The sequence below is a fragment of the Melanotaenia boesemani genome, chromosome 13 (assembly GCF_017639745.1).
Source record: "Melanotaenia boesemani isolate fMelBoe1 chromosome 13, fMelBoe1.pri, whole genome shotgun sequence".
Lineage (NCBI taxonomy): Eukaryota > Metazoa > Chordata > Actinopteri > Atheriniformes > Melanotaeniidae > Melanotaenia > Melanotaenia boesemani.
Window position 1 is genome coordinate 2,923,305 of NC_055694.1, and position 26,246 is coordinate 2,949,550.

The 26,246-nt window shown below is 42.4% G+C and overlaps 1 protein-coding gene and 1 long non-coding RNA gene across 2 annotated transcripts in view; one reads left to right on the plus strand and one right to left on the minus strand.

Moving 5' to 3' along the window:
- xkr7 (XK, Kell blood group complex subunit-related family, member 7) overlaps positions 1–26,246 on the minus strand; it is an 88,413-nt gene that overhangs the window by 19,177 nt on the left and 42,990 nt on the right. The window lies entirely within an intron of this gene.
- On the plus strand, positions 4,030–4,790 carry LOC121651672. Its single transcript, XR_006012460.1, has 2 exons — positions 4,030–4,571; positions 4,671–4,790. It is a non-coding gene; the product is annotated as an uncharacterized LOC121651672 (long non-coding RNA).

Consider the following 26,246-nt stretch of genomic DNA (forward strand, 5'->3'; position numbering starts at 1 on the left):
TTAAACCCTGGTAAATCTTCTGGTTGCTATAAAGTCACAATAAATGTTATATTTTATGGAATGACAGTGTGAAAGAGGTCAGTGAACCTGCAGAGAGTTATGACCCGAAAGCATCCGCTCCACTCAGCCCCTGAGTTCCATGTCATTTTCAGCTTTTCTGCTGGTTAATGTTCTCCTCTCAACTGCTATATTCTTTCTTTTTTTTCTCTTTGTTTCTTCTTTTTCAGCAGTTTTCACTGAAAACAACAACTGGGTCCTGACCCCAGGTGGAGAATCCCAGCAGTGTGTGACAGGAGCTGGTGAACATAGTGGAGCTTTCAGCAGCTGAACAGCCTCGTATTTAGTCATCAACTGTCTAATCAGGTCCACCTTCCAGTGCCGGGCTGGTCCTCCTTTAGCTTGTCCGTCAGCGTTGTTTCTTTATTTCTTTGAGAGTAGGGGTGTGTGATACTGAAGGCTCTGGTATTGATCCAATACCAAATAAATAAAGTGGTAGTATAATTAAATGAATGCATTAATGCAAAGAGTTCCATTAATCCTTCATTTTTAATTTACTAATGCATGAACAATAAAGTTGTTACTCACACCATAAAAATCCAATTTTGGCCTTATCTCAATGACCACCAATAACCGCTTTACCCTCCTTATTTATGAAGATGTCAATAATCTAATGTAAGGCTATAAAGTATCGATGCTGTCACACCGGTATCGATCAGTATCGATATCAGCAATGGTGTTGATATCATTGATATTTGGATCGAGCCACCCAGCACTATTTGAGAAAAAAGATCTTAAAATAAGAGAAACTTAACGAGACAATTCTTCTGAATTCAAGATTTGTTATTAATAAGTTTTTTTCAGTCCAGCTGCCTCTCGCCTGCTACCTGCTGGGATGGGCTTCCCTGCGACCCAAACTGGACTTTTGTCTGATCTCACAGAAATACGTGACTAAACCACAGGGTTGTTTCAACACTCAATACTTATTTACGTGTTCGCTTAACTTAATTGTTAAAAATTACAGCGGGCGGCTTGGCTCAGTGGGTAGAGTGGTCGTTTTGTAGCCTGAGGGTTGCTGATTCATTCCTCGGCCCGTCAAGTTCATGTCAAGGTGTCCCTGAGCAAGACACCGAACCCCAAATTGCTCCTGATGGGTCGTGATTGAGCGCCTTGCATGGCAGCGTGAATGTGTGTATGAATGGGGGAATGTGATGTATAATGTAAAGCACTTTGAATGAAAGTGTATATAAACACAGACCATTTATCAAAAATTACGTACCGGGACCACAGAAAACAGGGCAATGTAAATGGTTACTGCAGAGGACAGTAATTTAATGTGTTTCCATCATATGCTTCAAGCCTGTTACTGTAACACAGGAAATTAACGGGTCCCAAACATCCAGTTATCAACTGAATTGATCCAATATGGTATCATGATCGAACTTGCGATTTACACCCTTAGTTTGTAGTATAATGTTTTATTTGTTGATTTATAAGAGTCAAAGAACTAAGATGGTAAAATATTATTTATGGTGTCAATTATCCCCCAAAAAACACAAAACAACAACAACAAATATGTTCAAGGGCTGATCCCTATAATGTATCATATATAATACATAATGTTTCTGAGACATATGGCATCACTTACTGGTCAAAACCTTGTAATGTTTCTGCCCCCTGGTGGATGCCGCTTGCACTGCAATAATTCTGACAGATCACACAGTAATACACCGCTCATACATGCAATATATTCTTTTTTGTTCTTTTACAAATTTGTTAAAGGGCCAAATAAAGATTACAGATTTTAGCCCTTAAATACATGTTTTTGTGCACTATTAGTGTTTATCAGTGCAGGAAATTTAAATACATTCTCTCCTGATGCTGTGTATATATCTTTATATTCTTTTTGGGTCATATTTTTCAGTCTGTTTAGTTTTCTCTATTCTCTATTACGTTTTCTTATCTAATACGTTACAATATTTGCTGTGGGTCTGCTAAATAAGGTCATGAACTTCCGGGTATCCAATTTTGTGAATCTGTCCCCCCCCTCAAAGCGATTCTGTAGTCCACGTTTAGTTATGTCAAAGTTGCCAATAGACAAGTCAAAATGTGTAGTTGTGTGTATCAACCCACACAATTCCTTACATCACCCCCTCGGCATCAGAGCCTCTTCGAAGTGCCTGGTTGGATTTAATTTTTCACGGAAATTTACCGATATCAGTGGGGAAAGTATTTTTTGTTTGCACAAAGTACTTCAAGGACGAGTTCTTCAGCAATCTCCGCCAGTATTAAGATGGTTTTGCAGAAAGACTGCGTCTGAATGAATCGGTTTCTTCTCTGTATGGAAATGACGGACACAGCAAAGTGGTAAGCTCCAAATAACGCTAAAATTACATCAAGCTTTATTTTAGACATGCATTTTGTATGTTGATATGATGTACCGACCTTCGTTTTGATAGTATTAGCATCGTGTGTTCTGCTTCTGTTAGTGCTGTGTGCTAACTTTTAGCTTCCTACCTGAGGATGTAACTGTACTGTGTGCTAACTTTTAGCTTCCTACCTGAGGATATAACTGTACTGTGTGCTAACTTTTAGCTTTCTACCTGAGGATGTAACTGTACTGTGTGCTAACTTTTAGCTTTCTACCTGAGGATGTAACTGTACTGTGTGCTAACTTTTAGCTTCCTACCTGAGGATATAACTGTACTGTGTGCTAACTTTTAGCTTTCTACCTGAGGATGTAACTGTACTGTGTGCTAACTTTTAGCTTCCTACCTGAGGATATAACTGTACTGTGTGCTAACTTTTAGCTTCCTACCTGAGGATATAACTGTACTGTGTGCTAACTTTTAGCTTCCTACCTGAGGATGTAACTGTACTGTGTGCTAACTTTTAGCTTCCTACCTGAGGATATAACTGTACTGTGTGCTAACTTTTAGCTTTCTACCTGAGGATGTAACTGTACTGTGTGCTAACTTTTAGCTTTCTACCTGAGGATGTAACTGTACTGTGTGCTAACTTTTAGCTTTCTACCTGAGGATGTAAATGTACTGTGTGCTAACTTTTAGCTTTCTACCTGAGGATGTAACTGTACTGTGTGCTAACTTTTAGCTTCCTACCTGAGGATATAACTGTACTGTGTGCTAACTTTTAGCTTTCTACCTGAGGATGTAACTGTACTGTGTGCTAACTTTTAGCTTCCTACCTGAGGATATAACTGTACTGTGTGCTAACTTTTAGCTTCCTACCTGTGGATATAACTGTACTGTGTGCTAACTTTTAGCTTCCTACCTGAGGATGTAACTGTACTGTGTGCTAACTTTTAGCTTTCCACCTGAGGATATAACTGTACTGTGTGCTAACTTTTAGCTTCCTACCTGAGGATGTAACTGTACTGTGTGCTAACTTTTAGCTTTCTACCTGAGGATATAACTGTACTGTGTGCTAACTTTTAGCTTCCTACCTGAGGATGTAACTGTACTGTGTGCTAACTTTTAGCTTCCTACCTGAGGATGTAACTGTACTGTGTGCTAACTTTTAGCTTCCTACCTGAGGATATAACTGTACTGTGTGCTAACTTTTAGCTTTCTACCTGAGGATGTAACTGTACTGTGTGCCAACTTTTAGCTTCCTACCTGAGGATATAACTGTACTGTGTGCTAACTTTTAGCTACCTACCTGAGGATGTAACTGTACTGTGTGCTAACTTTTAGCTTCCTACCTGAGGATATAACTGTACTGTGTGCTAACTTTTAGCTTCCTACCTGAGGATGTAACTGTACTGTGTGCTAACTTCTAGCTTCCTACCTGAGGATGTAACTGTACTGTGTGCTAACTTTTAGCTTCCTACCTGAGGATGTAACTGTACTGTGTGCTAAATTTTAGCTTCCTACCCGAGGATATAACTGTACTGTGTGCTAACTTTTAGCTTGCTACCTGAGGATGTAACTGTACTGTGTGCTAACTTCTAGCTTCCTACCTGAGGATATAACTGTACTGTGTGCTAACTTTTAGCTTCCTACCTGAGTGTAACGTGAAGGAAAAAGAAATGTAAAACATTCCACCGAAAATCCTTCATTCGTTTTAAGATTTTTGTTATTATTGTTTTTATTTGGTTTACTGTTTGGAAGCATTACCTTTCTATTTTCTTTTGGAAAGAAAAAAACTAATTTGGGGTTTCGTTGTTTTAATTTACGTTCGGGATGTCATTGTGGGTGCAGCACTTCCTCCCTCAGTCTGCTTCCGGCTGCTGTGGAGGAAGGTAAGCCGGCACTAGTGCTTGTAAACTTAGCGATTTAAAGTTTCTTTTGAGACCGAATGCAAAGAGGTTGCTTTGTTATGATGTTCAGGTGTTATTTGTCTGTTTGTAACTAGTGAAGAACGAATTGATTTTGACGAGCCGTAAGCCATATGCAGCAGTATGAGTGTTAGCTAGCCGACGTCACGTGTGTTAGCCTCGGTTGCGGTTTCGTTTTCATGTTAAACTCATACGGGGTTTCTTGTCACGGGCAGGAGTCTCAGGTCGGCTGCATTTACACGGTTTCTCATATGCTGCATCCTGTTATTCTGTACAGGTATGTTGTCTCCATTGTGTATTTTTTTTTATGCCTTGTACAATTGTTTTTCTTTTTTATTTTATATGTATTGTGTCAGTATTGTGTGCTCTGCCTCAGTCTGCTTCCGGCTGCTGTGGAGGAAGGAGTCTCAGGTCGGCTGCATTTACACGGTTTCTCATATGCTGCATCCTGTTATTCTGTACAGAATAAATACGCCAAGTGTTTGGGCTGAATTTCCCTGGTCTCCGTGGATAATTCACACAACGCAGAGGGCTGGTGGCAGGTCAGGGAGTCAGGACTGGCTACATTGGTGCCGTGACCCGGATCCATCGCGAATCAACGCCTGTTTGATCACCGGGGATTGCTGCCCAACAACTCAAAGCTCACTTTGACAAGTGGTATTTAAGTTACGTTTTAAAGGACAGTGACTTGTTTTTTTTGTACTTGATTTTTCAAAAAAAAAAAAAGAGAGAGAGAAAGAACAAAGACTACTTTGGCCTATATATATAAAAAAAAAAAAAAAAAAAAAAATTATTTTCTTTCTCTCCTGTGGTTTACTTTAATGGACTGTTGAAGAGATAATTCAGTCATAATTTATTGTTTTTTCTATAAGTGGATTTTCATTTTCTGATATTTGTGCATAAAAGAGGAAAAATGGCAACTTATAATGTAACAAAAGTTGATGATGATGATGGTGTCCCACCCACAGATTATGTTCTTGGTATAGGCAGGGGTAGGTTTTTGAAGAGGCTCTGTGATACACCTGTTAGGGGTTCTGAGAATGTGGGCTCACCAGCCTTTAGTTCAACTCGGTTACCAAACCAAACATCCCTTTCTCGCAACCCCGCTGACAAATTATCAGCCATCCCAGATGTTAGTGACCCAGCTTTAAATCACCTTATCACACACATAGCTCAACAAGTGGGCCAAGTGATATCAGCTCAGTTAAAAGAGGAGAGCAAATCAGAGGCGAGTAAAGGTGCACAGATCCAGGACTCGGGTGCAGGCCAGCCACTCACTGATAGCTTACCTAACTTAACTGGCATACGACTGGTCATGCAAACTGATGTGAAAGAACCTCCTAGTTTTAGAGGAGATGGGTCAGACAAGCTCTCAGTGTACGAGTGGGAGGAGCTTATGGACACATATCTGAGGAAGAGAGGTGTACTGCTTGGAGAGCAACACCAGGAAATGTTAACCAAACTAATGGGTAAAGCTAGAGATATTGTGAAGGTGACGCTTCGTAGCAACCCAACATTGAAGCCTCATGAGAACCCAAAAGTCATCACAGACATACTAAAGCAACACTTCAGTGAGACAACTTGCTCCACTATGCCTCTCGCAGACTTTTATGGCACTGTGCCTTTGGGTGGGGAGAATCCTGTGGAATACTGGTTTCGTCTCAACAAGGCAATCGATGCGGCTGAGGAGGGTCTGAGTAGACAAGGGCGACATATAGACGACCCTGGAAGGGAAGTAACGATGATGTTTGTTAAGCACTGCCCGGATCCCGCTCTCGCCGCAGTATTGCGCTTTAAGGCACCGGATCAGTGGACGGCTGGTGAAATACAAAGGCATGTCGATCGCTACCAGCTCGAGATGAGAGAGCGCCAGTCCAACAAACCAAATCCTCCCAATTTAGTAAGGCGCATGACATCTCATGTCCAAATACCCGCTTCAGAGGAATCTGTCCCGCTCCACTGTCCGGTCGAACCTCCTGCCCAAGCTGAGGCCAGTGTTCACTCCATCTCCCAGCCAGATGATAACTGCATGAAAACCCTCATTAACTTGCTTGACCGTACACTCACCCAGAACAATCAAGCAACATTCAGGAAACCTTTTCCCAACCAACCCCAGAGAAAGCTTTGTAAGGTTTGTCAGTCTGTAGAGCATTCGACCCTCGCACACTGTAGACAGGAACGTTTGTGCTTGTCCTGTTTCGAACCTGGCCACATCAAAAGAAACTGCCATAGCAAGGATTCGAGACACACCCCACAAGCCACATCCCGTCCCGCAGAGCAGCAACATTTAAACTAAGTAACCCACATTTGGGGAGGGGATGTGTGGGTGATGTGCAAACCCTCAATATGGATAGCGAGCCTGAACAATGTTATGCAAGTGCATGTGGGGCAGCACCACCTGGCGCTAGGGTAGTCCTGCAGAATACACAAAGGTTAGAGCCTTATGATGACCTGTTTTATGCCCCTGTTTGTGTAAATCAAAAGTTTCAAATGCGTGGAATGTTAGACTCAGGCTCTATGGCATGTACTTTCAGTGAGGAAGCGGAGAAAAAGATGCTCAAAGAACACGCATTACCTAAGCCCAAGCCTTTAGAGCAGGCATGTCAAACTGGTCCAGCAAAGGGCCGTGTGGCTGCAGGTTTTTGTTCCAACCAAGCAGCAGCACACCAAATTTGACTGATTCAATCAACTGATCTCAGTCTTCAGACAGCTGATTGGTCAAACTGTGTGCTCTTGGCTGGCTGGAACAAAAACCTGCAGCCACACGGCCCTTTGCTGGACCAGTTTGACATGCCTGCTTTAGAGCAGGACATTGTTCTTGTGGGATGTGGTGGAAAACTCACAAAGCCCAAATGCATGTATGAGGTGGAGCTTAAGGTTTACGGACAGAGCTGCATTGTTCCAGTGCTTGTTGTGGCAGGACAGAGGGATGACCTCATAATTGGTACGAATGTGATAAAGTTCCTCATGCATCAGCTAAAAGGTAGCGAGGATTACTGGCGTCTCATCTCCTCTTGCAGCTCTGTGGCATCCCCCAAGTGTGAGCAGTTTTTGGATCTCATGGCAAACACATCGCGTTGGAGGGGTGAGGAAATGCCAAACAAGATCGGGACAGTAAAGCTTAGACAAGCAGTCACTCTTCTCGCCAGACAAGAACACCTCGTTTGGGGAAGGCTGCCCAGTAACTCCCCCATGTCACCTGGGAGTACGGTTATTGTTGAACCTACCTCATCTAAGTCCATGCCACGAAACATCCTGGTTGGTCGTGTAGTCACACCTCTGTGGGGTGACAGGTGGGTGCCCATGAAGATTACCAATCTGTCTGACAAACCCATCACATTGAAAAAGAATAGCAAATTAGCTGATGTTTCACCCTGCGTGGCCATGGAAGATGTGGAGATCTTCCAGGGCACCGCAAAGACGGATGGAATGGCTGCAGAGGAAAACACTGAGCGTTCCAGCCTGTCGGATCTTGAACAGAGACTGCAGGATGTCGGTCTTTGTGACCTTGATATTCACTCTTGCCGTGCTGGGCCTGAAGGGAAGGAAAAACTGGTCCAGCTTCTTGAGCAGTACAATGACATTTTCTCCAAGCATGCGCTGGACTGCGGAGAGGTGAAGGGCTTTGTCCACCGTATTCGACTTACCGACGACCGCCCCTTCCGTCTTCCTTATCGAAGAGTAGCCCCTGCTCATTACCATAAGTTACGGCAGGTGTTGACAGAGATGGAGGAGCAGGGGATAATACGCAAGTCTGTGAGTGAGTACGCGTCTCCGCTGGTAATGGTGTGGAAGAGGGATGGCAGTCTGAGGATTTGCACCGATTTTCGATGGTTGAATGCCAGAACACTCAAGGACGCCCACCCACTTCCACACCAGTCTGACTGTCTAGCTGCTCTGGGAGGGAACACCTACTTCAGCACAATGGACCTAACATCCGGTTTCTACAACATCCCCATGGCTGAAGAGGACAAAAAGTACACAGCCTTTACCACACCATTAGGGCTGCATGAATACAACAGGATGCCACAAGGACTCTGCAACAGCCCAGCCTCTTTCATGCGCATGATGTTGAGCATATTTGGAGACCTCAACTTCAGCAGTCTCCTGTGCTATTTGGATGACCTACTTGTCTTTGCGCCTACTGAAGAGGAAGCTTTGGAGAGGTTGAGGGTTGTTTTCCAGCGGCTGCGGGAACATAACCTCAAGCTGAGTCCCAAAAAGTGCCACCTCATGCAGGTGTCTGTAAAGTTCTTGGGTCATGTCATTAACGGTGATGGAGTAGCTGTTGACCAGTCGAAGGTGGAAGTCATCTCCAAAATGTCAAAGTCTGACCTCATGGAGGACGACGGGTGCACACCCTCAGTGCGACGTATTAAATCTTTTTTGGGAATGGTCTTTTATTACCAACACTTCCTCCCAAATTGCTCGTCCGTCGCTAAGCCGCTCTTCGCTCTTACTGCTGGACAGAAAAGAAAAGGGAAAATGAAAACTAAAGCACGAACTTACAGGAAGTTAAGGCCTGATGATTGGACTGAGGAATGTGGTGTTGCTTTGGACAAGCTAAAAGAGGGCTTGCTGAACTGTGTGGTCCTTGCTCACCCTGATTTCACACGCCCACTCATTTTATCGATCGACGCTTCTTTGGATGGTCTTGGCGCTGTGTTATCACAGATACCAGCTGGTGAGAGCAAAGCACGACCCATAGCCTTCGCAAGTAAGACCCTGAGTGGCTCTCAGAAGAGATATCCCGCTCACAGGCTCGAGTTTTTGGCGCTAAAATGGAGCGTGTGCGAGAAGTTCAGCCATTGGTTGAAGGGCAACCCCTTCACAGTATGGACGGATAACAATCCACTAACGTACATCATGACCAAGCCCAAGCTTGACGCCTGTGAACAACGTTGGGTTGCCAAGCTTGCTCCTTACACTTTCGACCTAAAGCACATCGCAGGTAGCAAGAACATTGTGGCAGACACCCTGAGCAGAGACCCCTTTGCTAAAACAGTGGGGCACAGACTCATCACGGAGTGTTACGAACGGTTGCTAGCTGAGTCTGAAGGGGTTGGTGAGAATGGAGTCCAGGATCTGTTCCGTTTGAAAGTTCAGTGTCATGGTGTGGAAGAGCTGACTCAAACTCGCCCGACCAATCTCCCAGACCATGCAGTAACAAAAGCTCTCTGTGATGTGCACAATCAGTGGAGTACAGCTGTGGAGTCGAGGGCAACTCAGTTAGTCCAGATAGTCCAACAAATCGGGATAACCAAACTGGACTCAGGGCCCATCATCCCCTTAGATGAACTTAGACGACACCAAGAACAAGATCTGAGCATTTCTCAAGTGCTGACCTTTCTGGCTCGGAAAAGAAAACCTTCCAGGAGAGAAAGGGACGGGATGGATTTGGGGGCTCTTGCCCTCATAAAGCACTGGGAAAGGCTCAAAGTCCTTGATGGGGTCCTTTACAGGTTGAGTAAAGACACTTTAAATAAACAAAAGAGGCATCAGCTTGTTGTGCCATGTGGGTTGGTGGAGAAGGCTCTGCAGGGTGTGCATGACCTAGCAGGGCATCAAGGGCAGGAAAGAACAACACACTTAGCAAGGCAACGGTTCTTTTGGCCAAAAATGGAACGACAGATCAAAAGTTATGTTAAGTGTTGCCAAAGATGTATAGTGGCCAAGACCCCAGAACCTTCCGCCAGGGCCCCGCTTGAGAGCATTAAAACATCTGCGCCCATGGAGCTGGTGTGTCTGGATTTTTGGAGTGCGGAAGACCGCAGGCAGCGTTCAGTGGATGTCCTTGTCCTGACGGACCACTTTACAAAGCTGGCCCACGCCTTCCCATGTGCAAACCAAACCGCGAAGCAGGTCGCCAGAAAGTTGTGGGATCATGTCTTCTGTGTGTATGGGTTTCCACAGCGCATTCACACGGATCAAGGAGCCAACTTTGAGAGTGAACTGATATCTGAGCTGCTTAAACTGTCTGGAGTCTCCAAATCGCACACCACTGCGTACCATCCTATGGGGAACGGGGGGACTGAAAGATTTAACAGGACCCTGGGGAATATGCTCCGTTCACTGCCACTCAGAGAAAAAGCCAAATGGCCTCAACAAATACAAACTTTGACATTTGCATATAATGCAACAGTGCATGAGACAACTGGCTATGCTCCTTTTCACCTTATGTTTGGCCGTGTCCCGAGACTACCTGTTGATGTCATGTTTCAGCAGGTGCTGCATGATCCAGTGGTGGTTGATTATGGCAACTACAGCAAAGAACTCGTGTCGCACCTTAAAGTGGCAGCAAGCATTGCTCAAGAACATGCAACGAAAGAGCAAAACAAACACGCTAGGTGCTACAATAGGAAAGTCAAAGGATTCGAGCTGAACGAAGGAGACAGGGTTCTTCTTGCCAACAAGGGTGAAAGGGGCAAAAGGAAACTTGCTGACAGATGGGAGTCGACAATGTACACAGTGATTGACAAACAGCCTCAGACACACATATACAAGTTGGAGGATGCCAGGGGAAACACAAAAGTTGTGCATCGTAACCTCATCTTGGATATCAGTTTCCTACCTGTTGAATCTGGCAACAAAGACATGAATGAGACTTTGTGCGGCTCTGACAGTCTGGAGGATCAGTCTCATATTGGAGATCTCACCTGTTCATCAGCGGATGAAACTGAAAGCGACAGTAGTGGATCAGTCGACATGAATAATGAACTGATGAGCATACATGCGCCAGGTGCTGAGGCTGATGGTTCGGCAGACTCCAGCTGTTTAGTTGTGTCACCTGCAGCTGAAGCAGACCATGATTCAGTAGTTGTCGCAGCTTCAGTACCTTTGGGTGATGGAGATCAGGGGCAAGTCAGTCGGCACTGCTCACAAACAGATGCACCGGGTGTAGTACGGACCCGCGTTGGGAGGGTTGTCAAAAAGGTGGACCGTTTAGTAGAGGCCATGACTCAGAAGTCATTTAGCATCAGGGGGTTTACCGGTTCACTTAGTAAGAAATCCCAGTCTCTTCTCACACTGTTTTAATGAAGTAAACATCGCTCATTTTGATTAGTTGAATATGGCACCATATGATGTATATGTGAATTTACATGTGTGACAGAGGGCGTGAGTAAGCTGGGTGGTTTGGTGTAAAAGGCACCATCCGTTCCATGAGAGATTGAGGTTTGATCACCCTCTTATTTTTCTAGACCTGGTGTCCAGGTGGCTTGTTCAGCCGAATGTAAAGATGATTTTCTTTGTGATTACCCATGCTTGTCATAAATGGACGTCCTACAGCGTTGTTTACCCAGTGTGGTTAAGAATCAGGATTTTGGTGTCAGTTTGGAGGGGTGAATGTAACGTGAAGGAAAAAGAAATGTAAAACATTCCACCGAAAATCCTTCATTCGTTTTAAGATTTTTGTTATTATTGTTTTTATTTGGTTTACTGTTTGGAAGCATTACCTTTCTATTTTCTTTTGGAAAGAAAAAAACTAATTTGGGGTTTCGTTGTTTTAATTTACGTTCGGGATGTCATTGTGGGTGCAGCACTTCCTCCCTCAGTCTGCTTCCGGCTGCTGTGGAGGAAGGTAAGCCGGCACTAGTGCTTGTAAACTTAGCGATTTAAAGTTTCTTTTGAGACCGAATGCAAAGAGGTTGCTTTGTTATGATGTTCAGGTGTTATTTGTCTGTTTGTAACTAGTGAAGAACGAATTGATTTTGACGAGCCGTAAGCCATATGCAGCAGTATGAGTGTTAGCTAGCCGACGTCACGTGTGTTAGCCTCGGTTGCGGTTTCGTTTTCATGTTAAACTCATACGGGGTTTCTTGTCACGGGCAGGAGTCTCAGGTCGGCTGCATTTACACGGTTTCTCATATGCTGCATCCTGTTATTCTGTACAGGTATGTTGTCTCCATTGTGTATTTTTTTTTATGCCTTGTACAATTGTTTTTCTTTTTTATTTTATATGTATTGTGTCAGTATTGTGTGCTCTGCCTCAGTCTGCTTCCGGCTGCTGTGGAGGAAGGAGTCTCAGGTCGGCTGCATTTACACGGTTTCTCATATGCTGCATCCTGTTATTCTGTACAGAATAAATACGCCAAGTGTTTGGGCTGAATTTCCCTGGTCTCCGTGGATAATTCACACAACGCAGAGGGCTGGTGGCAGGTCAGGGAGTCAGGACTGGCTACATGAGGATGTAACTGAACTGTGTGCTAACTTTTAGCTTCCTACCTGAGGATGTAACTGTACTGTGTGCTAACTTTTAGCTTCCTACCTGAGGATGTAACTGTACTGTGTGCTAACTTTTAGCTTCCTACCTGAGGATATAACTGTACTGTGTGCTAACTTTTAGCTTCCTACCTGAGGATATAACTGTACTGTGTGCTAACTTTTAGCTTCCTACCTGAGGATGTAACTGTACTGTGTGCTAACTTTTAGCTTCCTACCTGAGGATATAACTGTACTGTGTGCTAACTTTTAGCTTCCTACCTGAGGATATAACTGTACTGTGTGCTAACTTTTAGCTTCCTACCTGAGGATATAACTGTACTGTGTGCTAACTTTTAGCTTCCTACCTGAGGATGTAACTGCACTGTGTGCTAACTTTTAGCTTCCTACCTGAGGATGTAACTGCACTGTGTGCTAACTTTTAGCTTCCTACCTGAGGATATAACTGTACTGTGTGCTTTGAATAAATGATTTGGCTTTGTTTTTTGCGGTTTTGTGTAGTGGAACACATGATCCAAATGCATTCAGTAACTTTCTTGACGCTCTCATTAGCTAACTCCTTAACGATGTTGAGGCCTTGTTTCTTATTCATATTGTGGTAGTGTGGAACAAGTAGTGTTGGGGGTGGGAGGACAACAGCTGGTAGAGACGGCATGGGATGATGAAAAATACATGGAAGTGTTTGGGGAACTTATCAGTGAGGGACGAACAGAAAGGGAGAGAGGAGGACTCGAATATGTAAGGCTGGATGAACATGTTTTCCATTGTTGACATCTCTAGTAAACTTGCCGATAAAAAGTTTCTCTGCTGGTAGATAATTGTATCGCTGCTATCAAACTACAAATATGGCCGATTGGGGTGGAGTGGAATTCTCTGCGACCAAAACCAAAAGAGACCAAAACGAGTTGCTCTAAAGACACGCCTCAGAACAGGGTTAACAAGGGGTTTGTGGAGCTAGAATAACCAGGAGCTCAGACCAAAGCATTGCGGTCCTACTTTATAAATACCATAAATTAATGATTTACATGTGAAAAGGAAGGATTTAAAAGCATGTCCACTTTAAATAAATTTGAATTTCTGTCCAGACCCAAGGTTTTCTTGGGTCAGACGTTAACGGGTTAAATTAATTTAAAGTTTCTCTCATATCCACAACATCTGAGTTTCATTCTGGTAAATTAGACAAGCATCAAAGTGAAAGAAGCGAGATTACTGGGAAGTGTTTGCCTCTGCACTTTGTCATTTATTCACTAACTGCTTTGTTTGTAGAAATAAACTGTAACGCAAAGCAGATTTAGAGGAATGACTATTTAAAAATGCAGTGGTAATATGAAGCCACGCAGGCATATGTTACTGTGTCAGCCTCAGCCTGAGGAGAGCGAGTGGTTTCCTCCCCAGCAGAGATGAAAAGCCCCCTACGGTGGGTGGATGGAGGTTAGAACAGTCAGCCTCCTGCTGGTCTGTGAATAATGCAGCTGTCAAAAAGCTCAAAATTAAACATATTGAATACACCCAGGAAAGCCTTGGGCTCTGCTCCACGCTGCAGAAAACACACACATACATGTCTATGTAGGACTGTTCCAAAACAAACAAAGTTCCTTCATGGTTCTCATTTTAGCACCAGGGTTTCTCAATATGATTGGTTCAGAAATACAGCTTACATATATATAGATTGATGTATTGATCCGCCCAAGCAGCCTGTACGTGGTCAATGTTAAAAACAAAAACACAATGACTCTACATGTGTGTGTGCAAATGTTTTGAATAATTCAGATGTGCTCATTTTGGGCCATTTTAGTAACATTTGTGTGGCCAAAATCTGGGGTTAAAATGTGAAATCCTATAACATTTAAAGCTATTTTCAGCATTATTTTAGCTGGCATGCACCTTTTAAATTACAACACTGAATTCATCAAGCTAAGAGGAAATAAACAGTCTACAAACCCATTTGTTAGTCTGACGGAGCGTTTCTTTTTTATTTTAAGAATATTTTTACGACGTTATTGATGTCTTGGTCAACTGTTACGGCGTTACAGGTGAGTGTGTTCACACTCAGCCATGTAGTGATTATATGTGTATTTTTTTCTTGTTGAATTGTTGTATTTGACTGTATTGAAAACCATTAGTGATATAAAAATTAAATATATAATTAAAATATATATATTGCATAAGAAAAAGCAGTTGCTGCCAAATTGTGCCAAAATGGCTATTTTGAAAACCTCGCCTGGACTTTCTGAACTAAAACATCTCTAATTCAGGATCAGGGGCCTTCGCAGAGTTATGTCCTCACATTGTACTTTGATTTGGTAGAGATGTAGAGCACCTGATGCATCATTCTTAGAGATGCTGATCCAGGTTTGCGTTGTTGCTGTGCCGTCTTGATTTATTCTTCACCACCAACACACTTACTATGATTTACACATCTTTACAAAGTTTACAAACTTAAATAGACTTTGTGGTTGCAGGCAGTACAGAAAAAAGTAACTAGTTACAGTTACTAGTTGCTTTATTCTAAAAGTAACTCAGTTACTTTTTTGATTACTTACACCAAAAAGTAATTCTGTTAAAAGTAACTTTTTAGTTACTTTTGTAAAAGAACAATCTTAAAAATTCTCCCATATATCCTTATTTGGGGGCATTGTCTCTGCCTCTCTGTCAAGTGAAGTTGTGTGTGTGTGTCTGTGTTAGTGTGTGTGTGTGTGTGCGTGGGTAGGGGGGTGACGCCTGCTGTAACCAAGGAAATGAAACACTACTCCCTGATAGAGATGGGATTTATGGCTCTTTGAAGGGAGCCGGATCTTGAGGAGCCGTTCCTTTCAAAGAGCCATTTAAAAGACTGGCTCGTTCTTACAATATCTTAAATAATTTCACAATATGAAAGAAGGACAAACAATCAAAATATGTCCTTGTATAACATCTACTATACAAGATTTAAAAAATTATAGGAAAAATATAGATAAAAAAGGATCGACTTGAGCAGTCAGTGCAAATTCTAGCAAATGTTTTGGATTGAACTCACAGTGTCTGTTTCCGATTTGCCATTCAAAGAATCAGTTCGTTCATGAACGTCACATCTCTAGTTCCTGACAGAAAGGATGGCTGCTTTCATGTTTCCGCATCCTTTACTGCTTTACTGTAGACAGCTGTGAGAGAATCAGGAGCACTTCTGTGAGCAGAGGAAGCCCAAGTTAGCAACCTGCCCAAAAACCTGCCACTGATGATGTTTACAAGCCACCTCACAGAAGAACAAGCCCGACAAGTGGACTTTCAACCCTGCCCATGTCATGCCGCATCACCGCTGTAAACAGGAAGAAGCTGCTGGCGAAGATGTAGTGATTTAGCTTGTAACGGACTAACACACCGTAGGGTAATGGTACCTTTATTTAAGTTACTTTAAAAAGTACTTTAAAACGTACATTTACCAGACCTGAGTAATGTATTCAAATATTAGTCAAAATATATATACCGAAGTAACAGTGTTGAGGTGGATTTATGGTTGCGCGGTGTGTGCGTCTGCTTCACTGCCGTAGGCTCGACGTAGCTCCGCAGAGACTCGATGCACACCTCTTTCAGACCTGACGTGAACCCCTGCTTCACAAACGGTTACGTGGAGGTACTCCCTTGTGATTGGTCAGTTTGGGATCACGTGTTGCCGGATATCTGGATCTTCTTGCTGAATTTCTGTGGTAACCACCATTTTTAAAAACATTAACCAGCGGATCAAGTTGATGAGAAGCTGATCAAATTATTTCTTCGTTATCTTCCACAAGCTGATAAAAACACTGAACCATACTGGACACCATTGTTGTTTTAAAACAGAAAATACCACCGAACTGAAGTGAACCATCAAAAGAACTCTGACCTGGTGAGTTTACCAGCCGATACCACCCCTGCTGCCACCTTCAGGTTGGGAGGAGAAACTGTAACACGACACCAAAACCACGTGTACCCCCTACACTCAAGTGCAAAGCAAACTCACCAGCGTCAGCTACTCCGTAACCGACCGCACTCAGACGTCGCCAAGCATAAATCCAGCTTTACTAGTAACTAGTTAGCTCTTCCTCTCCAACTCTACGCCCTCTCAGTCACTCGGATGGACTCATCAGTGAACTGGGTTTGCGGTTGTAGTCGTTCTCGGCTCCGCATCGCTGTGAATCAGACTTTGATTGCAAAATCTTGCTGGGACCTGATGGGGCTTGTCATGGCTAGTAACTAGTAACGTGTTACTACCCAACACTGGTTGCAGAGATATACTCATTTTATTTAGAATATGCAGTTTTGAGAAAAATATGCTCGGGTAATGACGGGTTAACAGTTCGATCGAGTAGATTCGTTGAAATGTGAGATTTGGCACAACATCTCCAAAATACTGAAACTGCAACTTTATTTATAACATACTTTAAAATCAACAGATAACAAAGTGCAACAATGTGCACATAACATACCAGTAAAGGATCTCTGAAATCCACTTGTAGGAAGCTCCCTGCTTCAGTGCCTCTTTTACCCTCCGCATACAGCTGTGCAGGCGTGCATGACGTACGCATCAATTATTAAGCTGGATTTATACTTGTGTGGCGTCTGCGTAGGGAAGGTTATGGCGTCGCCGCCAGCCAACACCCCCCCTGCTGCCACCTTCAGATTAGGAGGAGAAACTGCAGCACGACACCAAAGCGACAACAACCCCCTACGCTCGAGTGCGAGAGCAAACTTGCCAGCGTCAGCTACGCCGTAACCGACCGCACGCAGACGCCATGCGAGTATAAATCCAGCTTTAAACTAGACCATGGGCTAGGATAGAAAATGGATGGATGGATTTAGGGGGGCCTCCTGTCAACTGTGGTTTCTGGTACTCCTGTGTTCTTGGGCCCTGGAGGTTTGCTGCTTTACAAAACTGTAAAAGTAAAGTTAAAAACCCAACAGTTACACAAGGTTTCTAAATATGAAAAAAGATGCAAGGACTTTGATTATTTTTCCTTTTTATGCATTTTCTTTCACTCTACTGTTCAGAAAGGTGAGATTCTCTGAGTCTGAGCAGGCGGATTTGGACTTGTACGGCTCAGTACGACACGGCATGTCATATAAATCAATGCAGCGCCACGCAGGCCATGACAAGCCCTGCCGGGTCCCGGAGAGATTCGCATACATGTCAAAGTCTGATTCACAGCGATGCAGAGACGAGGAAGACTGCAGAGTGTACAACCGCAAACCCAGTTTACTGGATGTTCTGGTTCTGATGAGTCCATCCAGGTGACTGAGAGGGTGCAGAGTCAGAGAGGAAGAGCCACAAACAGGGAGTGAATGTTTGGAAACCCACACAGGGCAGAAATAACATCTCCTCTGTGTCTGTGCGGAGCTCAGCTGTCAACACCGACCTACTTAGGCTGTCACCCTGAGAAACGCAGCACACAGAGAGGAGGATGTGAGATTATGGGAGAGAGTAAGGATGGAGGAAAAAGAAAAAGACTGAGAAAGGAGATGCAGAGAGGGTAAAAAAAAAAACTGGATAGGAGGCGAGATGAAAAGGAAGGGAAAGGGAAAAATAGAGACAAAATGCATCACTGTGTATGTGTGTGATCCTACCTGAGAATAAATAGAGGACAGAAAGAGGACAAGAAGCATAAAATGACCAAATAAATGCAAAACAAAGAGCAGGACAAAAAGAAAAGTGGGTCTGAAACTAAAGGAGACCTGCGGAAAGGACGGGGTGTTTGTGTGCACATTTCTGTGCTTTTTGCATGTGTGTTTAATGGAGGCGAGCGAGCATTGATTGCTGCCAAAGCTGCGAAGATCAGATACGATCACTCCAAGCACTGAAGTGTTTAATTGGGAATTGTATGCATGCATGTGCATGTGTGTGCGTGTGTGTGTGTGTGTGTGCGTGTGTCTGAAATGGGTGATCTTATCATTTAACTCAAGGGCTTTAAGCTGGATCTCTCATCTCTCTGCAGCTCTGTCTCTTCCTCTCACTCCTGCATCCGTCATTCAGGGGTTGCAAAATTCTGCTGTGTAACGACTGCGAGGAGAAAATGAGGAGGAGAGGAGATGTACAGGTCTGGAGAAGTAATCTAAAAGAAGTTAATGGAAAGGAGAAAAAAAAAAAAGAGGGGGGAACGTGGAGAGGAGTAAAGCACTGAGAGGAGGAGGGAGGCAATATACAAAGAAAACCACAAAAAGTGATTGGAAAAAGGATGAAATGACAGCACATAGGATCAAAGGCAAAGGACAGGTAAATTACAGGACAGGTAAAGTACAGATAGGTAAAGTACAGGACAGGTAAAGTACAGGACAGGTAAAGCCAAAAACCCATGTTGGGTGGCAAAAAGCTGGCTGGGACCTGCTCCACTAGTGATTATTAACCTTTCCTCATCAGGGATGGCGCTAGCGGACTGAACACTTTCCAAACCAGTTCAGCATTGATGTGGTCAGACAGACATATTTTAAAAAAAACATGTGCTTGTTGGTGCTGAAAATCCGTATGATTTTTAAATTCCTGGTTAAAAAACTCAAAAAACATCCAACTACCTTGTCAATGGACAGTCGCCCTTCACAGGAGCAGAATGAAAAGCAGACAAGATTAAAGGCAAATAAATGTTTCATGGCAGGATGGGACTCAGACCTTCAGCTGTGGAAAGTTCCCCAAACAAAGCTTTTCCTCTTTATGTCAAAGCTGAGTAGAAACCAGCAGATGCAGATAACGTTAGTGCGATGTAAAAATTAGGGATGTCTCGTGAGATATTTAGGTGTTAAGGTTACTGGGAGGAAACATTGCTGTTTAAAGATTGTTTGGTTTATTGAGAACACAAAAGAAAATAATGTCCAGCTTTTCATTAACACTGAAACCTGCCGTCACCGTGGTGATCCACGGTGGTTGGATTAGTGGAATGTCCAACCAGTTTCACCGCGGTTGCATTTCCACCGGGAGAAACTGGAGGATGTTTGGTTCATTTGCTGCTTCACATAAAACACGACTTTCTATAAACTTCTTATCTGACCGTCCTCCTGGTTACACAAGAACGCTTTTAAACACTTTAGTGTAATTTGTTCTCTTCTCTTTTCTGCTTGCTGTCGTCTATCAAACTTTTCCAGATCATCCTCAAGCTTCTTTTCTCAGGAGAGCAGACAAACAGGACGATGGACGGGACATAGGCTGGGGACAACGGCTTGTCTTTTACCCAGGGGAAGACACGATTAGCCTGAATTACATGTTCGTTAGCAACAGGCTAACGTTAAGCGTCTGGTCCCGGGACGCAAAAACGTTAAACCACTGCAGTTTGCTGCATTTTAGTAACGCATTGTCTTCATTTTTCATAAATAAATATATGCAAAATTAGAGCAGCCCACCATAAATAGACTTGGAAAGCGTACCAGACTAAATTTTCTATAAACCGACCACCAACAAAGTTCTGCCAGACAGCTGGAAGCTCTGACAGTTTCCAGTTATCTGGTCTGACGGCAGAAACCCGTTCAACCATCGTCTAGGGTCAGCAGCAGTCTGGAAAATACATCCCACTCATGGGGGAGTCTAAATCCAGACCTCCATGGGTTCATGATTATGATTTCCATTATTCATTCTATTTTATTTTGATCTCAACACATTCCACAATGTAATAAAGACTTTAGCTGGAATGTTTCATTCCTCAACGTCTAAGATGATGTTCGAATCTTCCCTTTGTGTTTTGTGTGAGATCGTTCTTTACAGGATGCATGAGATGTTACATAACTGACCGGTTTAAATAGTTTCTTTTTCCTTGTAAAATATATGATTGAATTTTTCACCATGTGTTGATTTTCTTCTTTGTAAAACGGGGTCGTGTTGTATAGCTATAGTTATATAGCTGAGTTATGGAACTTATATATAGGAAATGTAGATGCTCTATTAATGTTGGATGAAGTTATTGTGTGTTGTATAGAACAATAGTGAAAGCTGCCAAAGGGCATCTTGTATTTGATGAATTTACAAAAAATTTTACTGCACCCCAAAATAACAGACTACAGATCCATCCTGGCCTTCCCACTGAAAATTCCTGGCTCCGTCACTGGAGAACAAGAGGAATGAATTAAGGGAAGAAGAGTTAAAGGCTAAAAGAAAGAAGAACAAAGGAAACAAACAAAAGTAATAAACCAGGAGCATAAAGGCAAAAGTTCAGGAAACTGCAAGTTAAGGAAAAATTCCTGCAAGAAAAGGGTGATAAAGAAAGGTAAAAGAAGGTGAAGGGGAGTGGAAAGGAGAGGAGGAGAGGAGGAGAGGAGTCGATAGATTTATGGTGAGAAGAAAAGGCAATGAAGGAGAGAAGAGAAGGTAATGAAGGGAGAGAAAAGGGGAATGGAGGAGGAGATGATCGGTGAGCTGCAGCTGCTGCTAATCAATCACTGTTTATGGAATGATCTGAATGAAAGAGGAGAGAAGAGGATGGATGTGTGGCTGAAGAAGAAAAGATATGATCTACGGGTAAATAAATGACAAGGAAGCGAAGGAGAGCTTGATGCTAGGAGTTAAAATCATGTTTTTTATGTCTTTAACTCGCTTTTCTTTTTCTATTTTCCACCAATCTCCAGCTTTTCATTCCTCTCCCAGATGTTTTCTTTATCTGTAGCTTTATTCAGTAAAATCCAGATTATCATATAACCTTTTACCATTTCGAATCATTAAAAAAAGGGTATTTACTCTCATCTAGATGGATTTTCTTTAAGAAGAAATTAAGTAAAACTGCAGAATTATTTGAAACACGTTATAAATGTCCTAAGGCAGTTCTGTGGTTGTAAATTCCCTGAAAACCTATGGATTCCGCTGTGTGTATTATGGTTATGCTGACAACAGAGGTGAACCACTGTGGGCCCCTGAGCAAGGCCCTTAATCCTGACTGCTCCCTGGGTGTTGGAAGCTGGCCTGGCAGCCCACTGATACTGCAACTAGGTAGGTTCGATACATGCATACATGCATACATGCATGCATACATGCATACATGCATACATGCATACATGCATACATGCATACATGCATACATACATACATACATACATACATACATACATACATGCATACATACATACATACATACATACATACATACATGCATACATGCATGCATGCATGCATGGATGGATGGATGGATGGAGGGATGGAGGGATGGAGGGATGGATGGATGGATGGATGGATGTGCTTCAGTGCTACTAGGAAAAAAACTGCACAAACTTTTGTGTTTGTACAATATAAACAAATTTCTGTCAACATTTAATATATGCTGATGACCCTGTGATGTCTGCACAGCCCCACCACATCTCATCCACTCACCCAGGTACAAATGGCCTTTAACAGCATTCAGGAAGGTTTCATGATTTAACCCCTTTGATGCTGGATCATATTTGATAGTTTCTGAGACCTTTTGCATCACTTGATGGTAAAAAACTTTGCTCAAAACCCTGTTGAACACAATCTAATACAGGCATGTCAAACTGGTCCAGCAAAGGGCCGTGTGGCTGCAGGTTTTTGTTCCAGCCAGCCAAGAGCACACAGTTTGACCAATCAGCTGTCTGAAGACTGAGATCAGTTGATTGAATCAGTCAAATCTGGTGTGCTGCTGCTTGGTTGGAACAAAAACCTGCAGCCACACGGCCCTTTGCTGGACCAGTTTGACATATGTGATCTAATACTTGTCTTCTGCCCCCTGGTGGACACCTTTGCAGTACACTAATTGTGACACATTGCACAGTAATAAATAGCAAATAGCAAATAAAGAATACAACTTAAAAAAAAATCTCCCCGTTTTGTCTTGGTTTAGGCAACTAAATGGGGGTCAATTTTTTTCTGAAAAACTAAATGATGGGCCAAAATTACATCTTTATTAGGCAAAACCTAGTGGTGCCAAAATACTTTAAGCCCTGCGATTTAACATGTCAATGAGCTTAAACAGAATAAGTGGTTTGTTATACCGAAAACACAAGCAGTGCAGGTGTTTCCAGATGCTCCTGACTGTTCTGACGACTAACCATTGTCTTGATGTTCGAGGCCACTTAACAGTTATGCCCGATGGTTGTTTGTTACCACATTTTTGGAATATGTTCCTGCTGTTCAGCGGTTCTGCTTGATGAGTGAAAGGCTCTAGAGTCCAGTGTCTAGTCACTGTTTCTGGAATGATCTGAATCTGAAAAGAGGAGAGAAGAGGATGGATGTGTGGATGACGAAGAAAAGATATGATCTAGAGGTAAATCAAACACAAGGAAGAGAAAGACAGACTGAAGTTAAATTCTTATTTCTTTTGTATCTTTAACTCATTTTTAAAATGATTCAGGTGTTTACAGCTGCTCCTGACGTCTCTGACGGATAACCGCTGTCTTGATGTACGAGGCCACTTGACAGTAAAGCCCAGTGGTGTGTTTGTAGTATTTGCAGTGCAGTCCAAAGCTCCAGAATAACAAAGGTCCTTTCTTGTCTTGCAGGGGTAGCCTTGGCACTTGCTTGCATCGTGTCTCTCTGAGGAAATCAGCTGAGCTCTTGAAGCAGTGTTTCAGCAGATAAAACCAAGTGTCTTGCCTGCTCTGGGTGCTTCCGCATGAGTAAGATGAGTGGCTGCTGTCAGGCTACGATTGGAAGAGCCTAGAAGAGCTGAGCTGAGCTACAGTGTAGATTCCACCAGTTAAGACTCAGCAGTCCATCTTAAGGAGAAAGGACACTTTTTAAAAGACTAGAAAGGTTCTTTACTGGTACAAGGTGGTGGCCTTAAGCATCAGCTGGCAGCAGCTTACTTTAGAGCCTTGACATCTCTCTCTAGGTGTTTCCAAAACCATTTTTTACCTCAAATTAATGCATTAACAACTAAATTATTAGGAATAAAATTGGCATCTGCATTTGGCATCATGACGAGTCAAGCTGATTTTGGGCACGTAGGTGCTTTGTTACAACAATGAACCGAATCCAGCAAAAACCACTTTATCCTCCTCATTTACAAAGTTTCTGACAGTTTTCCAGCCTTGCATTTAGAGGATGCTGCACGATGGTCGTTGCATCTCACATTCTGGTCCACACTCCTTACCGGGTGACTGTAATGGGATTTATTAGTACTCAAATGTAAGTACTTGTACTCGGTTTGAAAAAAATGTGGCGTCGGTGCATGCCTAATACAGATATAATGAAAGGTTTGCATAGCGGGATGTACTGTGTGCAAAAATAATCTATTCAACTGCTTTTTCACCAGATAATGAGAATATTGTCATATTTATTAAAAGGTCACTTGTTGCAAACACAAACAAAACCACTAATCACACAGTTTTCATGAAAGACATTAACCTGTAAATACACATTTCTTTGCTCTCCTCACACATGCAGCTGCAGCCAGTCTGTTCCGACTCACCGCTACCATGGTTACACCAGGATCTGAGACGCCAAAGAAACCAGACGTCTGAGCATGCTCATTACCCACCACCAGCCCGTCACTCTCACACACCAAAACTCACACACCGGCCACAGTATCCGTACCATCGCAAGCCAAACAATAAGCACACACACACACACACACACAAGCCAAATTTACTGCACGCATCTAATCGTGCAGTTTACTGCCCAATTATAAAGTCAGCATTCATCACCTTCTGTGTCACACACACATGCTATAAATATCCACGTGCCACTCAAAGTGCATCAGTTGTCTATCCCCGAGCTGCTGTCCCACATACCCATTCATCTGCGCTGTGTGTGTCAGGAGAGTGTGTGAGAGAGAAAGAAGTGAGGAAAAGAGCTATTTTAGGCCGTGTGTTTGAACAACGGAGGGAGGGGCAGTAAACCTGGGGAGAAGGATGAACGAAGTGTCTGCGTGCGTCAGAGGAAGTGTGTTCATGCTTAAGAAGTCAATGCAGCGCCCCCCTTCAGGACAATCCCAGCTGCTTGTGGAAAGCCACGAGGAAAATGAGAAAGAGGCTGAATGTTGAGATAAAACACGCTGGGAACCAGGAAAATGGAAAATAGCAGCTTTGTGTGTCGCTATGGCGACCCCCAGGACTATCAGAGGAATATGCATGAATGCTGGAATGGAAGATAATTAAACATCCTGGAAAATGAAGCCAAAAATATCAGAAAATACAAAAGCATCACTAAAAAATTCCAGAAAAAGTAAATAAAAAAGTTCCCGCTCCACTCTAAAAGACATTTAACTAAAATATTCAGTATTCAGCTTTTGATGGTGGTGCCACTGGATTTATTTTTATTGTAAAGGCTAATGAGAGAGAACGGAGGAAATCTCTTTACCTTTTATATGAAGGAAGTGCTCAAGGTTCGTTTGGTACTAGAATGTTATAATTTCTCAGAATTTAACACAGGTAATTAAAACAGTGGAAGGAGAAGTAATACTGATAAAAAGTTGGTTTGATTTGAATAAATGATCACGTTATGATATTCTCTAACAGAAACATTGACACAGAGGCCTCTGTGCTTCCTTGGCCAGGCGGTGTGGGAGGAACTGTTAGTCGAGTCGCAGGTTTACCATCAGGAAGGTGGATTATCTGATGCTTAGCAGGATTTAAATACTTGGTCTTTTTCTCATGGCCATGTATCATATGTTAAATATATGATAAACATGTTATAAATGTGATAAAAGGGGCAGTTTTTTAATTTTTTTTCTTTTTTATTACTTCAGTTTATTGACTTTCTGTTGGTTTTATTTTGTGCAGTTGGCTTTATTTTAGTCCGTTAGCTGAAAATGTTATAAAGAAAAACTTAAACCTCAAAATCTTCTGACATAGACTGTGTCTGGATAACTCCTGCTGTACAACCTCAGTGTGAAATATTGGCTGAGCTGTTTTTGTTTCTTATTTGTAGTTCAGGTTGGGAATATGAAGCTAACACACCCAGTTTAAAAACTCCTCATACTCAAATTTTACCATCTGCAGCTGGCTGTGTTTGTTTTCGTGAACTCCAGGTTTCATTGATTACTTATAAATCCCTGCATGATCAAGTTCCAGCAACAAGGCTTTGCTTTGGCAACGTTTAGCCAGTTGGATGCAGAATAAGACAAGAAGCAGCAGAAGTTAAAAAATACAAAGTTAAAGAGACCACATCAATACTTAGGCTGGGCAATTTGGCAAAAAATAGACAAAAAAAACAACTTATTAATAATAAATCTCTGATAAATATCTCCATCTTGAAAGCTTTGATGTGTTAGATGTTCTGCATAGTTGTTTCAGTGCATTTGATATGATGGATATAAATAGTGTTTTAGAACAAAACTCTGTTGAATATTTGCAATCCAAAATTTTAAAGGTCGGTTTCTCTAAATGAGTTTTTTTTTATCTCAACTTCAGCAGCACAAAACTTTCCAGTTATGCTCGTGTCTTTCTAAAGTTTTTACAGAAAGATTTTCAAATATCTCATTTATAGCTTGATTTATAGAAGATTTTATCTCCATGGCGAAAACTAAATTAGGAAGTGATAAATGAAGATATCCAAATTTTTCTTTGTAAAAACCTTTGATCTTAATATGCTAACAAAATGCAAAAGGAACTTTGAACATGTTTTAATCCAGTGTTCAGATTTTATCCTGAAATGGATGCAAATTAGCACATTTTTGGCAATATATTACCTAATTTTCACATTTAAACATAAAATTTCAGAAAACTTGCAATACAAAAAGTAACTGTCCTCATGCAAGAAATAAACCAGGAAAGTTTTGTAGAGATAGCTGTTAGTTATAAATTTGACCCTATTCGCCTCTTTCGTCCTGCATACCAAGCAACTGCAATCAGTGAT